The sequence below is a fragment of the Pongo pygmaeus genome, chromosome 2 (genome assembly GCF_028885625.2).
Source record: "Pongo pygmaeus isolate AG05252 chromosome 2, NHGRI_mPonPyg2-v2.0_pri, whole genome shotgun sequence".
NCBI classification, from domain to species: domain Eukaryota; kingdom Metazoa; phylum Chordata; class Mammalia; order Primates; family Hominidae; genus Pongo; species Pongo pygmaeus.
Genome location: NC_085930.1, coordinates 147663321 through 147677968, shown reverse-complemented (window position 1 = coordinate 147677968; position 14648 = coordinate 147663321).

Here is a 14648-nt window from a genome sequence, read left to right as displayed (position 1 = left end):
TAAAAATGTAATGTATTTTTCAAAATTGCTGAAAGAGTAGGTTTTTAATGTTTTCACCACAAAAAAAATAAATATGTGAGGTGATGAATTTGTTAATTAGCTTGATTTAATCCTTCTACAGTGTAAACATATATTAAAACATCATGTTGTACCCCCATAAATATATACAATTATTATTTGTCAAAAATAAAACAAAAAATAGTTGATAGAAAGTGGTGTAGATTAACAGAAATGATAAAACTAGCAGGCAAGAACACTAACAGCTATTATAAAGATGCTCAGTATGTCCCAGGATTTTAAAGACAACCTAAGCATAATAAGGACAGAATTAAAGATATAAAAAAAGAACCTAATGGAACTTCTAGAGATAAAAAATATAATATATGAAATGAAAACTTTATTGGATGGTATTAAATACTGCAGAAGAAAAAAACTAAGAGAATGTAAGACTTCAAATCAAATCTATCAAAACTAAAGCACACAGAAGGTGAATAAATAAGTAGCTTTTTCAATAATATCAAGCAATCTAACATACATGTAATTATAATCTCAGGAGGGAAAGAATGGGAGGGAGGGGTGATTTTGAAGTTCAGTGAAAGCTATAAACCTCCAGATATAAGAAGTTCAGTATACCTCAGGTGAGTAATTATGCATAGACACACACACAGACAGACACACACACACACACACATCAAAGCATATAGCCAATTTACTGAAAACCAGTGATAAAGATGAAATCTTTAAAAGTAGCCAGAGGAGACGGCCAGGCGCGGTAGCTCAAGCCTGTAATCCCAGCACTTGGGATGCTGAGGCGGGCGGATCACGAGGTCAGGAGATGGAGACCATCCTGGCTAACACGGTGAAACCCTGTCTCTACTAAAAATACAAAAACACTAGCCGGGCGTGGTGGCGGACACCTGTAGTCCCAGCCACTCAGGAGGCTGAGGCAGGAGAATGGTGTGAACCCGGGACGCGGAGCTTGCAGTGAGCCAAGATCGAGCCACTGCACTCCAGCCTGGGCAACAGAGCAAGACTCCATCTCAAAAAAAATTAAATAAATAAATAAATAAATAAAAGTACCCAAAGGAGGCCGGGCGCAGTGGCTCACGCCTGTAATCCTAGCACTTTGGGAGGCCCAGGCAGGCGGATCACCTGAGGTCGGGAGTTCAAGACCAGCCTGACTAACAGCCTGACCAACATGGAGAAACTTTGTCTCTACTAAAAATACAAAATAAGACGGGTGTGGCAGTGCATGCTTGTAATCCTAGCTACTTGGGAGGCTGAGTCAGGAGAATCGCTTGAACCTGGGAGGCGGAGGTTGCAGTGAGCCGAGATTGTGCCATTGCACTCCAGCCTGGGCAACAGAGTGAGACTCCATCTCAAAAACAAACAAACAAACAAAAAAAAAAGTACCCAGAGGAAAATAAAGACACATTAAATAGAAAGAAAGAAAGAGGTAAGAAATATAACAGTTTAAATATAACAGTTTTCTTATCAGTAACAATACAATGTAATGACATCTTTCAAGTGCTGAAAGAAATAAAAACTGTCAAACTATAATTCTAAATACAGTAAAAATATCCTACATGAAGGCAAAATAAACTTTTCCAAGAAAAGAAAAGGCAAGAGTATTTTTCGTAAGTCAATGTGCACTATAAAGAATATTAATGCAAATTATTCAGTTGAAAGGAAAATGATACCATATGGAAACCTGGATCTACACAAAGAATTGAAGACCAGAAAAGGTAAATTATGGATAAGCATAAAAAGATATTTTTCTCACTTTTAATGTCTTTAAAAGATAAATGACTTTATATAGCAAAAATAGCCAAAGCATATTCTAAAGACTATAACATACGTAGAAGTAGAGTATGACAACAATAATTCGAAGAACATGAGGTAAAATGGAAGTGTGCTGGTGTAAGCTAGTACAATACTATTTGAGGGAAGACTGTCATAAGTTAAAGGTGCGTATTGTAACGTCTAAAGCAATCACCAGAAACTAAAGCAGAGCTATAGCTAATAAGTCAACAGAAGATAAAAATGAAATTCTAAAAATTACACAACTATTCAAATAAAGACAGAAAAAGAGGAGAAAAGGAACAAAGAACTGATGGGAAAAAAAATAAATACCAATATGATAGGTTTAAAATCGAATCAACAATTATATTAAGTGTAGATTGTTCACAAAGTCCAAGTAAGAGGCAAAATCTGAAAAAGTTACATACTATATAATTCCATTTGTATAACATTTTTGAAATGACAAAATTGTAGGGAGAAGGATAGAGTAGTGGTTTTCTACTTCCACTCTTGGGCACAATGGAGAGGAGAGAGCTGGGTATCACAAACGGTACTTGTGATGGAGCTGTCCTGTATCTTTACTGCAATGGTGATCAAACGATTCTACACATAAAAGAACTACACAGAACTAAATGTGTGCACACACATACACACACACGAGTGCATGAAAAACTAGTGAAATTTAAATAAAACAGGTAAGTTATCAATGTCAACTCCCGAGTTAGTATATTGTGCTATAGTTATGCAAAATTTTACTATTGATGAAAATTGGATGAAAAGCTTACAGGAGCTCTTTGTATTGTTTCTTACAGCTGCATGTAAATTTATAGTTGTCTCAAAACAAAAAATTGGAAAAAAGAAACTGTATAAATTACAAACATATATTCAGCCTCTTTAATCATCAGGAAAATGCTAGCAATGTGTTATATTGATCTGGGTGTTCACCAGACATGTGTGTTCACTTTGTGATAATTTGTCATGATATACACTTATGATTCATGCACTCATAATTCATAGTTTAATTTGAAATTTTATTTTTTAAATAGCTATAGTAACATCAGACAAAATAGACTTTAGAACAAGAACTATTACCAAGATTAAAGAGCAAGCTTTCATGTGACTTAATTCATTAAGAAGACATAATCCTAAATTGAGTATGCAACTAATAACAGAGCTTGAAGTAGATGAGTCACAAAAACTGATACAACTGAAAGAAGTAGAAAAATCCATGGAGATTTCCATGGAAATCCATGGAGTTGGCGATTTCAACATTCTTCTCTCAGTTATGGATTAAACAAGTAGAAAAACAGTAAGAATTTAGAAGAGTAGAAAAACATTATCAATCAACATGACCTGTTTGACATTTATAGATAACTGCACCCAGGGGCAGAAAACACTATATTTTCAAATGCACCTGCAATATTCACAAAGATAGACCATATTCCAGGCATAAGACAAGTCTCAATAACTTTAAAGAAATTAAAACTAATCGAAGTATGTTCTCTGACAAAATTAAACTTGAAATTAATAACAAAGATCAATTACTATTAAATTTAAAAGAAAAAAGATAATTTTTCACAACCAATTGGCATTTATCTGAGCCATGCAGGCATGGTTTATCATTTAAAACTCAATACATAGAATTTACTATATCAATAGACAAACAGACCATATGATTTCCACAACAGATTCAGAAAAAAAAATTAACAAAATTCAATATCCTTTTGTGATTTTTAAAACTCTAAGGAAACTAGGAATACAGGGGAACTTCCTCAGCCTGATAAAGGTCATCTATGAAAAACCTACAGTTAGACTCATAATGAATGATAGACTGGGTGTTTTCCCCCTGAGATTGGGAACAAGGCAAACGAAGTTCCCAACAATTTTATTCAGCATTATACTAGAGGTCCTAGCAAGGGCAATAAAGCAAGAAAAAGAAATGCATGTAAAAGCCATACAGATCGGAAGGGAGGAAGAAAACTGTCTTCCTCACAGATGACATGATCAAATATGTAGGAAATCCTAATGAATCAACAGAAAAACTTCTAGATATAATAAGTAAGTTTAGCAAGATTTCAGGTTAGAAGGTCAGTATTCAAAAATCAACTGTACTTTTATACACTAGCAATGAACGATTGGATATCAAAATTGAAAACTAACATCCAAATAGTATCAAAAATATTAAATACTTAGAAATAAATTTAACACAACATATGCAAACCTGTACATTGAAAACTACAAAACAGTGCTGAGACAAATTTTTAAAGTCTTAAATAAATTGAGAGATTTATTATGTCTGTGGATTGAAAAACAATATCCTTAAGATGTCAGTTCTCTATCATGTCAGACTTATCTACACACTCAGCACAGTACAAGTCAAAATCCCAGTAAGTTTTAATATACATTACCCAGATGGTTCTAAAATTTATATAAATTGCAGGGTACCTAGTATATCCAAAAATAATTTGAAAAAGAACATAGCTGGAGTACTTATAGTACCCAATTTCAAGATTTATTATAGCGCTATAGTAAGCAAACATTGTTATTGGTGTAGAGGCAGACATAGAAAATCAGTGGAACAGAACAAAAGAGTCAAGAAATAGACGCAGATATATACACAATCAGAGGATTTTTTTAAGGGTACTAAGGTAATTTTTAGGGGAAAAGATAGTCTTCTCAACAAATGGTGCTAGAACAGTTGATATCTACATGGGAAAAAAAATAACCATGATCCTCACTTTACACCATACAAAAAAAATCTACTAAAAATAAATCATAGCCCTAAACATAAAATCTAAGACTATGAAACTTCTAGAATAAAATTTCTAGGTAAAATCTTCATGACCTCAGAATAGGCATAAACTTCTTAGATTAATACACAAAAAGCAAGGACTATCAAAAATGAATAGAAGGAAAAAACTGATAAATTAGACAATCAAAATTTAAAATTTCTGCTGTTCGAAAGACACCATTAAAAAATTAAAAGGCAAAACACAGACTAGGAGGAAAATATTTGCAATACATACATCTGACAAATGACATGTATATAGAATATATATTTTTAAAACTCTTGCAACTTATTAATGAAAAGACAAACTGATAAAAATTAGAAACAGAAAAGGTGAACAAAGAAGATATTCAAATGGTCAGTAAACACATGAAACGATGCTAGACATCATCAGTCATCAAGGAAATGCAAAATTAAGAACACAATAACATACTGTTGCACCTCCAGCAGCTCCTGACTAGGTATTTACCAACAGAAGTGAAACATACCTCCACAGTATGTGAGCATAAATATTCATCGCAGCATTATCCATAATAACCTAAAACTGGCATCAACCCAAAGGCCCATCAAGAGGTAAATGGGTAAACAAATTGTGATACGCTTATAGAATGGGATGCTGCTGTGCAATAAAAAGAAATGAACTACTGATACATGCAATAGCATGGATGAACCTCACAAACATTATTCTGAGTGAAAGAAGCCAGGCACAAAAGACTACACATTTATATTATTCCATTTATATGAAATTCTAGGACAGGTAAAAGTCATCTATCATGACAGAAGGTAAATCAGTAGTTGCCTATATTCAGCAGGTGGGAGGGATTAATTGGAATTACTTTTTGGGGTAACAGAAATGGTCTATGTCCTGCTTGGAATGGGATGTCCGTGTGTGTGTACATTTGGCAAAATTTATCAAACTGTATAATTAAAATACACATTTTGTTTTATGTAAATTATATCCCAAAATTGATTTAAAAAGAAGAAAAAGTATTGCCAAGGTACTTTTGAGTAAGAATAAAGCTGAAGAGGAAGGAGGGGACAAAATAAAAAGAATAAGGCTGAAAGATTTACATTACTGGATTTCAAGTTTCATTGTAATGCTTCAGAAATTAAGGAATTATTTGATTTACCTAAGAACTGACAAATAGATCAATGGAATAGAATAGGAAGTCCATAATCAGACATACGTATGTGCAATCACCTGATTTATGATGAAAACACTACTGCAATTCAGTGGGAGAAAGGAGGGTCTATTCAATAAACTGTGCTAAGTCGGTGTTATCCAAATGAGAAATGAAAAAAATCTATCCTGACCCTATACTTAAGCCCACACAAAAATTAATTTCAGATGAATCATAGATCTAAATGTGAAAGGTATAAAAATAAAGCCTCTAGAAAATAACACAGGAAACTATCATCATGACTCTGGGATAGGAAAATTTTTATTAAACAAAACACATCCAAAAAGAGCACTAAAATAAAGGAAAATGTTAATAAATTGGACTGCATTAAAACTAAGATTTCTTTTCATCAGAGGACACTTAATAAGAGAGTGAAGCCAGGCATTGTGGCTCACACCTGTAATCCCAGCACTTTGGGAGGCCAAGGCGGGAGGATCACTTGAGCCCAGGAGTTTGAGACCAGTGGGACAACTGAGTAAGACTCCATCTCTACAAAAAAAAAAAAAAACTTTAAACATTAGCCGGGCATGGTGGCACACACCTGTAGTCCCAGCTACTCAGGAGGTAGAAGGATCGTTTGAACCTGGGAGGTTGAGACTGCAGTGAACTGTGATGGCACCACTGCACTCCACCCTGGGGGACAGAGGGAGACTCTCTCACAGAGAGGGAGAGAGAGAGAGAGACAAGTGTGAGAAGATATTTGCAACTTACACTGACAAAGGGCTAGTCTCAAGAATATATTAAGAACCACAAAACAATAAAAGATAGAAACCCAATAGAAAAAATGGTCAAGTGACTTGACAACAGCGACTTAACAAAGAAATTTATCTAAATGGCCAATAACTATATGAAAAAATGCTCAATGTCATTTTTCACCAGGAAAATGCAAATTATAACACAAGGTGATATTACTACATACCTCCAAAGTGACTAAAATTATAAAGACTGGAAACATCAAGTATTGGCAAGGAAGTGGAGCAACAGGCAAACAGAAAAGTATGCCTTGCAGCCATTCATCAAGGGGTGAAAGGAGAAGGAATGTATCTGTCAACTCCTTCCTGTCTCCCATTTGTCTGAGTTTACCCCATGAAGAATTAATTTCCTCACACTTTTCAACTGCATCATCTGGCCCATTAGGCAGCCTCTTGGGAAGACAGACTCCACTTTAATGTGGTGTCTCATCTGAGTCTGGAAGTGACAAGAGGATCCAAACAGCCCACATGTGAGTCTGGTTGGCCTCAGTTCAAGGAGCAATGCAGGACAGAATGACTTTTGTCACCCATAGCCATAGTGACGGCAAGGTAGAGAAAGAGTTTAAGCATCTAGTGGCACATGAGCCTGAGGGGGTCTGAGGAGATCCATAAGATGAAATAATACAATTATGATCTGTGTACTTTCTACCTGCACTTTCACAGAAGTTATACTTCTGTGAATACATTGTTTTAAAATGCAATAAATGTAGATACTGTGAAGTGATGCTAGTCAGAATATTTTAAAGGTAAAATAATTGTGGTTGAGTAGTCTTTACTCCTTCAGCAAGGTAAGGATGATACAACCCAGCATCTCCTTCCCTATAACAATAAAATGGAGTTATGAATCTTCTGCAAAGTACCCAACAATAGTTGTGTGCACCTTTGTTTTCCTTTCTAATTGTGACACATGTGACCTACTCATTACAAATTGTTATCAGATCTAATTTTTCCCAGCCTTGGACATCCAAGTCCTTCTCTTAACTTTTGATCTCTCTCATCCAGCAACACTGGAAGGGATAAAAAATTGCTGCATATCACTTTCACCATGAGGTTTTTTAATGAGGAAACATTAAAGAACTGGATTGCTGCAGAGCTGAGAAATCTGCAGCTCTCCAGCAATCTAGCCATGAAACATCTGGCACATCACATTCAGAAAACAGCTGGATCCTATGGGACTATATTAAACTGAAAAGCTTCTGCACAGCAAAGGGAACAATCCACAAACTGAAGAGACAACCCATAGAATGGGAGAAAAATTTGCAAACTATTTATCCAATAAGGAACTAATACCCAGAATATAAAAGGAATTCAAACAACTCAACAGTAAGAATAAAACAATCTCATTAAAAAGTGGGCAAAGGACATGAATAGTCATTTCTCAAAAGAGGGCACATGCCACCACTCCTGGCTAATTTTTATGTTTTCATTTTCATTTTTGTAGAGATGGAATCTCACTATATTGCCCAAGCTAGTCTTGAACTCCTGGCCCCAAGTGATCCTCCTGCATCAGCCTCCCAAAGTGCTGGGATTACAGGTGTGCGCCATCACACCCAGGAGGCTATAAACTTAATAGAGAGGCATGAAGTAGCAAAAGAAATAACGCTGCAGCAGTGCTTTCCAACGTGTGGAACTGATGCCACTGGTGGCAATGGCAAAGATGATTTTAGGTTTTCAGAGGAACAAACCTAATGCTTTTGTATTGTAATGTCTATCAGAAAACTAATCACATCAAATCCCTTTTTGCACTACATATTATTGCTTTGGATAAGGCTGAAAGAGGCAGCATGTGAAAAAAGTCAATGGAACAAAATGTATCAAGTAAACATTTTAAAAAAACAAATACAGTAAGTACAAATAATTCCTGGATATGAAAAATTGGTGAAGGTAGTACTGGCTGGGAAGACTAGAATCTGGGGAACATTGTGCTATAGAATAGAACCAGGTGTATATGTGTGTGTGTGCTTTTGTGTCTGTGTGTGTGTGTCTATGTTTGTGAGTGTGTGTGCATGCATACATGCACATGCATTTGCCCATGCATACAGTGGAAGCTCAGGAAGATGATGAAAAGGTCACTGTCTTAGATGTCCAATACCATACTGGATGTCTTAAACCAGAGAAATTTATTTTCTCACAGTTCAGGAGGCTAAAATCATCTTAAAAAGTTCGAGATTAAGGTGCCAACATGGTTGGTTTCTGTTGAGGGTACTCTTTCTGGCTTGTAGACAGCTGCCTTTTCACTATGTCTTCACATGGCTGGGAGAGAGAGCATGCAAGCTCTCTACTATCTCTTCTTATGAGGACATGAATCCTATCATGAGGGCCCTACACTCATGACCTCATCTAAACCTGATTATTTCGCAAAGTCCCTCTCTCTAAATACCATCACATTGGGGGTTAGGGGCTCAACATACAAACTTAGGAGGGGGATACAATTCAGCCATAGCTGTCACAGTGGTCTGCAGAGGTCAGGAAATGTCAGGGAGGGGAACTAAGTTGGACTTATGAGGATGGGCTAGAAAGAAGGAGAGAAAGGGAGGAACATCCCTGGCCAGGGGGAACAGCCTGAAGGAAAGAGCACCTGTGCATGGTTCATGAGGAAAAGCAGGAGCCTGTTCTGGCTAGGATTAGGTGTCTGCTCCCTCCCGAGGGCCCTCTACTAATGAGGCAAGGGTAGGTCACTGGGGAAGGTCAGTACGCAGAAGGTCAGAGGTGGGAAATCCTCATGAGCTGAGCAGTCAGAGGGGACAACAAGGAGGATCTTAAGTCTCAAGGATGGCCAGGATCTCACCAGAGGATGGAAAGTCCTGGCGGCAGAATGCCAGCTGAGGCAGAGTGGTAGGGTAGAAGAAAGCTGTCCTATGCAAGGGCAGGTGAGAAGCCTGAGCAAAGGTGATGTGGCTCCATCTGGGCCCAACCTGGCTGTTGAAAGGGCCTTGGATCCCAGGCCTGGATTGAGATATCATCCTGGATGTACCTTCTAACTTTCCCGTCACCCAGAGTTCCAAGGCTTGCCTCTGTCCTGGTTATTACACAGCCTCTGTACCTGAGTCACTAACTGGATTTCAACTCATAGAGGTCATGGAACAAGTCTAATAACTCCTGGCTTTTAGCCAGGGCCTCAGTCAATGCCTTCCACATTGGTTTTCCCTGGACCACTCCCAGGGTTTCTGAAACTGATCTGGGGTTAGAGAATCCCAGAGGACAATACCTAACTGGTAAGCTGATTCCTGTCCCTGTGGTGATCCCTGGACTACAAAGAGGCAGGGAACGCCCTGTGCCCCACAAGATCAGATAATTACCCACTAACACACTTCAGAAATGAGGAGACCAGCAAATAGCCCACATCAAAATGGGCAAAGAATTTGAATAGACATTGCTCCAAAGAAGATCTACAAATGACTGATAAGCTCATAAAAAGATGTTCAACATCCTTAGTTATTAGAGAAATGCAAACCATAACGAGATACCACTTCACACCCATTAGAATGGCTAAAACTAAGAAGATAATCAATAAAAAGTGTTGGTTAGGATATAGAGAAATTGTAACTCTCACACATTGCTGGTTGAGTTGTAAAATGGTATAGCCACGTTAGAAAACAGTTTGGAAGTTCCTCAAAATGTTAAACAGAGTTATCATACGACCCAAAAATTTCACTCCTAGGTATATACCCAAAAGAAGTCAAAATGTAAGTCCACATAAAAACCAGTACACAAATATTCATAACAGCCAAAAAGTGGAAACAACCCAAATGCCCATCAACTGATGAATGGATAAACAAAATGTGATATAGCCAGACAATAGAATATTATTAAGCAGTAAAAAGGAGTGAAACAGTGATACATGCTGCAGCATGAACAAACCTTGAAAATATTATGCTGTGTGAAAGAAGCCAGACAAAAGGCCACATATAATGGATTACATTTATATGAAATGTCCAGAATACACAAATCCAGAGAGACAGAAAGTAGATTCTGATTGCCAGGAGCTGGGGGAAAGGAGGAATCGGGAGTGGCTGCTAATGTTTATGGGTTTCCTTTTGAGGTGATAAAAATATTCTGGAATTAGATGATGGTAATTGTTACACAACTCTGTGAATAAACTAAAAAATCACTGAATTATATACTTTTAAAAGGTAAATTTGTGGTATATAAATTATATCTCAATAAATCTAATTTTTTTTTAATATAAATCAGATCATCTCAGCCAGGCGCAGTGGCTAACGCTTGTAATCCCAGCACTTTGGGAGGCCGAGCTGTAGTCCCAGCTACTCGGGAGGCTGCAGCAGGGGAATGGTGTGAACCCAGGAGGCGGAGCTTGCAGTGAGCCAAGATCGCGCCACTGCACTCCAGCCTGGGCAACAGAGCAAGACTCCATCTGAAAAAAAAAAAAGTCAGATCATCTCACTTTCCTACTTACAATCATGCCTTCTCAGTGGTTTTAGAATAAAAATCAAATTATTTACCATAATCAAAAAGAAAGGGAGAAAAAGTAGGAAGAAAGGAGCTAAGGAATAGGTTACAGACACAGAATCACAGGATCTGGTCCTGGAAGAAGAAAGATATGAACACTAGGAGACAAAACATAACACAGTTCAAAATGTGTTCTGAAATAGGAAAAATTTCTCAGGCTAAAACTACTATGAGAAAATATTACTTCACTTAAAACAGATTACAAATTTAAGTGAAACCTTCAAGATTAGGGCAGGAAAGCACTATTGTCTAGTTTAAAATGCAAATATGGGTCTATATCAATGTACAATTTTGAATGCAAATAAAAATAATTTTTACTTCAAAAAAAAAAGAAAAGGAGAAAACACGAGTTCACAAACTCAGATTCTTGTCCAAGATGCTCTGCTAACAGACCGGGTGTCAACCGAGGTCTCTGTGCTTTAGTTTTCCCTGCTGTAATGGGACAGTATATGGGAGCATGCTTCTCTGAACAGGCTCATTAGCTGGTATGTGTGCCCAGAAACATCCAGCCAGGGAATCATTTTTCTCCTTGTTCATACAGAGTCCTGGCTCTAACAGGAACTCTCTTCTGAGCTGGATTCCTTTTAAATCCATTCATCAGACTGAGGCCTAGACTCTGCTGCCATCACAGGCTCAAAACCCTGCAAGCTAAGCCTTCATGGACACAGATGTCCTGTCCACAAACACAGACAGGACTGAATAACAAAACCATCTGTACATGTCATGCTTATTAGAAGGGGTCTTCAGGCCAGGAGCGGTGGCTCACGCCTGTAATCCCAGCACTTTGGGAGGCTGAGGAGGGTGGATCACCTGAAGTCAGGAGTTTGAGACCGCCTGGCCAACATGGTGAAACCCTGTCCCTACTAAAAATACAAAAATTAGCAGAGCGTGGTGGTGCACGCCTGTAATCCCACCTAGTTGGGAGGCTGAGACAGGAGAATCGCTTGAACCTGGGAGGCAGAGGTTGCAGTGAGCCGAGATCACACCACTGCACTCCAGCCTGGGTGACAGAGCGAGACTCTGTCTCAGGAAAAAAAAAAAAAGTGGGGAGAGGGGAGGGTCTTCAGACATTTACTGGCATTTTTCTTCCTTTTCCTGTCAAATTGGCGAAGATTCCAGAAGATTATCGTTTATTAACCTGTGGCACTCTGCTCTATCCTCTACTAACCTATCCATCAAATTTTGTTTCCCTAGAGGCCTGGCCCATCAGCATATTATGCCCCCTACCCTAGGCCTCTTGATGCAGCATTCCAGAAATTTTCATACCTCCCCAACCTCTGGCCATGACTATATGGGCAAGGGCTGAACAGAGAACTGCAATAACAGCATTTAATGGTGGGCACCTGCTATGTAGCAGGCACTTCTCAAACACGATTTCATTCAAGCTGCTGCTAGACCTATTCTTACCCTCACTGTGCAGATGATAAAACTGAGGTTCACAGGATATTAAAATGGGGTGCATGTCTCACAGCTCTTAACAGCGAAGCTACACTGTCTGCTATGGTCTGAATGTTTGTGTGCCCCCCAAAATTCATATATTAAAATCCCAAGGACAGCTCTCTTGAATAGGATTACTGCCCTCATAAATGAGGCTCTCAGACCGGGCGCCTGTAATCCCAGCACTTTGGGAGGCCAAGGTGGGTGGATCACAAGGTCAGGAGATCGAGACCATCCTGGCTAACACGGTGAAACCCCGTCTCTACTAAAAATACAAAAAATTAGCCGGGCATGGTGGCAGGCGCCTGTAGTCCCAGCTACTCGGGAGGCTGAGGCAGGAGAATGGCGTGAACCTGGGAGGCAGAACTTGCAGTGAGCCGAGATTGCGCCACTGCACTACAGCCTGGGCGACAGTGCAAGACTCCATCTCAAATAAATTAATTTAATTTAATTTAATAAATGAGGCTCCAGAGAGCTTCCCTGGCCCCTTCCACCCTGTGAGGACACAGCAAGAATGCATAGCTATGAAGCAGGAAACAGACTCAGACTTCCCAGCATTCAAAACTGTGAGAAATATATTTCTGTTGTTTATAAGCCACCTGGTCTCAGGTGTTAGTTTATAGCAGCCTGAATGGACTAAGACACTGTCTCTAGTGAGGCCCTAAGAGACAGAGCCCAAAGGGACTCTCCCTGGAGAGAGTCCCCTGAGTATCCTAATATATGTCCCTTCCAGGCTCCCTTGCCCAAGGGCAGGAAGGCATTATAACTCCCCGAAAAACCCTCCCTGGAGATCATGAGGCAATGCCAAGTGAAAGGGCAGGGAGAGGAAGAGTGGTCAGGAGGGTGCCAGGGGCCACAGAGAGGAGAGAACTGATGTCAGCTTCCAAGAAAGGCTTTCTGGCTGGAGAAGAAGTAAGTCTTAGGCACACAGACTCTGGAACAATAGAAGTAACTAGCCATCGTGCTTCCTTTAGCTGCTTCACTCTGGGCAAATCCCTTCTCCTCCCGGGACCTCATTATCCCCATCTGTCAAATGGGCAGGTCAGACTGGAAGACTTCCAAGGGCCCTCTCAGCGCTATTTCTTGAAGCTGAAGCCCAGAAATGGGACAGGCTGGCATTGAGGGTAGAGAGGCATGGGAAAGGGTATGAGAAGTAGAAGTGAACAGAAGGGCAATGCACCTGGCTAACTCGTCCTCAGCCTGAGGACTCTCCCAGGAGTCACCCCTTCCAGGAAGCCTTCCCTGACCCCGCTGTCTTGGTCCTCTTTCAGGCTCACCTTTACGACTCCGCCAGTGTCCAGAGCAGTGCCTGGTCCGGATTGAGGGAATATTAGGGAAGGAGCTAACTTTTGAGGGAGAGCATGTATGAACAAAGCGAGCTGCAGCCCCTGTGAGGCCGGCAGATGCCAGGAAAGCTCCATAGAATTGGGCTGACATGGTGTGTGAATCAATGATGTATGGGTACACATGGGAGTGAGTTGGCGAAAGAAGGACAGAGACAGGGAAGCCACCTCCCCAGGAGGGGGTTTGGGAGGGCCAGACCAGCTGACTGGTTCTGGAAGTGGTACCAGGGGCTGGGGCCCAGAGACAGATTCTAGAAGTGGAGTCCTGAATGCATGCCAAGTGCCCTGAGGCCTGAGTCAGGAGCTGAGGATTGGAGGGAAACATGGAGAAGCCGAAAAGCCAAAGAGAGTGAAGGAGTCTGGGAAGACTCCCTGCCCTGCAACTCTGCACCCTGCTAATGCCTACTCATCCTTCTAAGGGCAGCTTGCTTGCCTCTGACTGCTGGCACAAGGTTTGTTCCCCTGTTCCAAAATCCCAAAACCCTGATATGGCTCCTCCCCTCCTTCCAACTAGTTTTAGTTGAATGACTTTATTTGGCATCTGATTTCTTTCCCCACAGGTTCTATGAGCTCTGTGATAGCCTGCTCGGCACTGAATAGCCATTTCCCAGCCCTGGTCCCTGGACCTAGTAGACACCCAGGAAATACTAGTTGAATACAAGAATGAATGAATGAAAGAGAGCAGAGATGGTGGTCTGGAAGACCTCCAGAGGCAAGGTGCTCCTTTCAGGGCCCAAGTGGAAGTCAGTCCGCTGAGGATGGGCACATGGGCAGAGGTGGCCAGGGTGCATTTGGCTGGCACATGCCTGCCATATTGGCCATGATCCACGGTGGTGGGAGGGCAAAACCAGGCAGAAGGATGGCCGTCTGAAGCTGC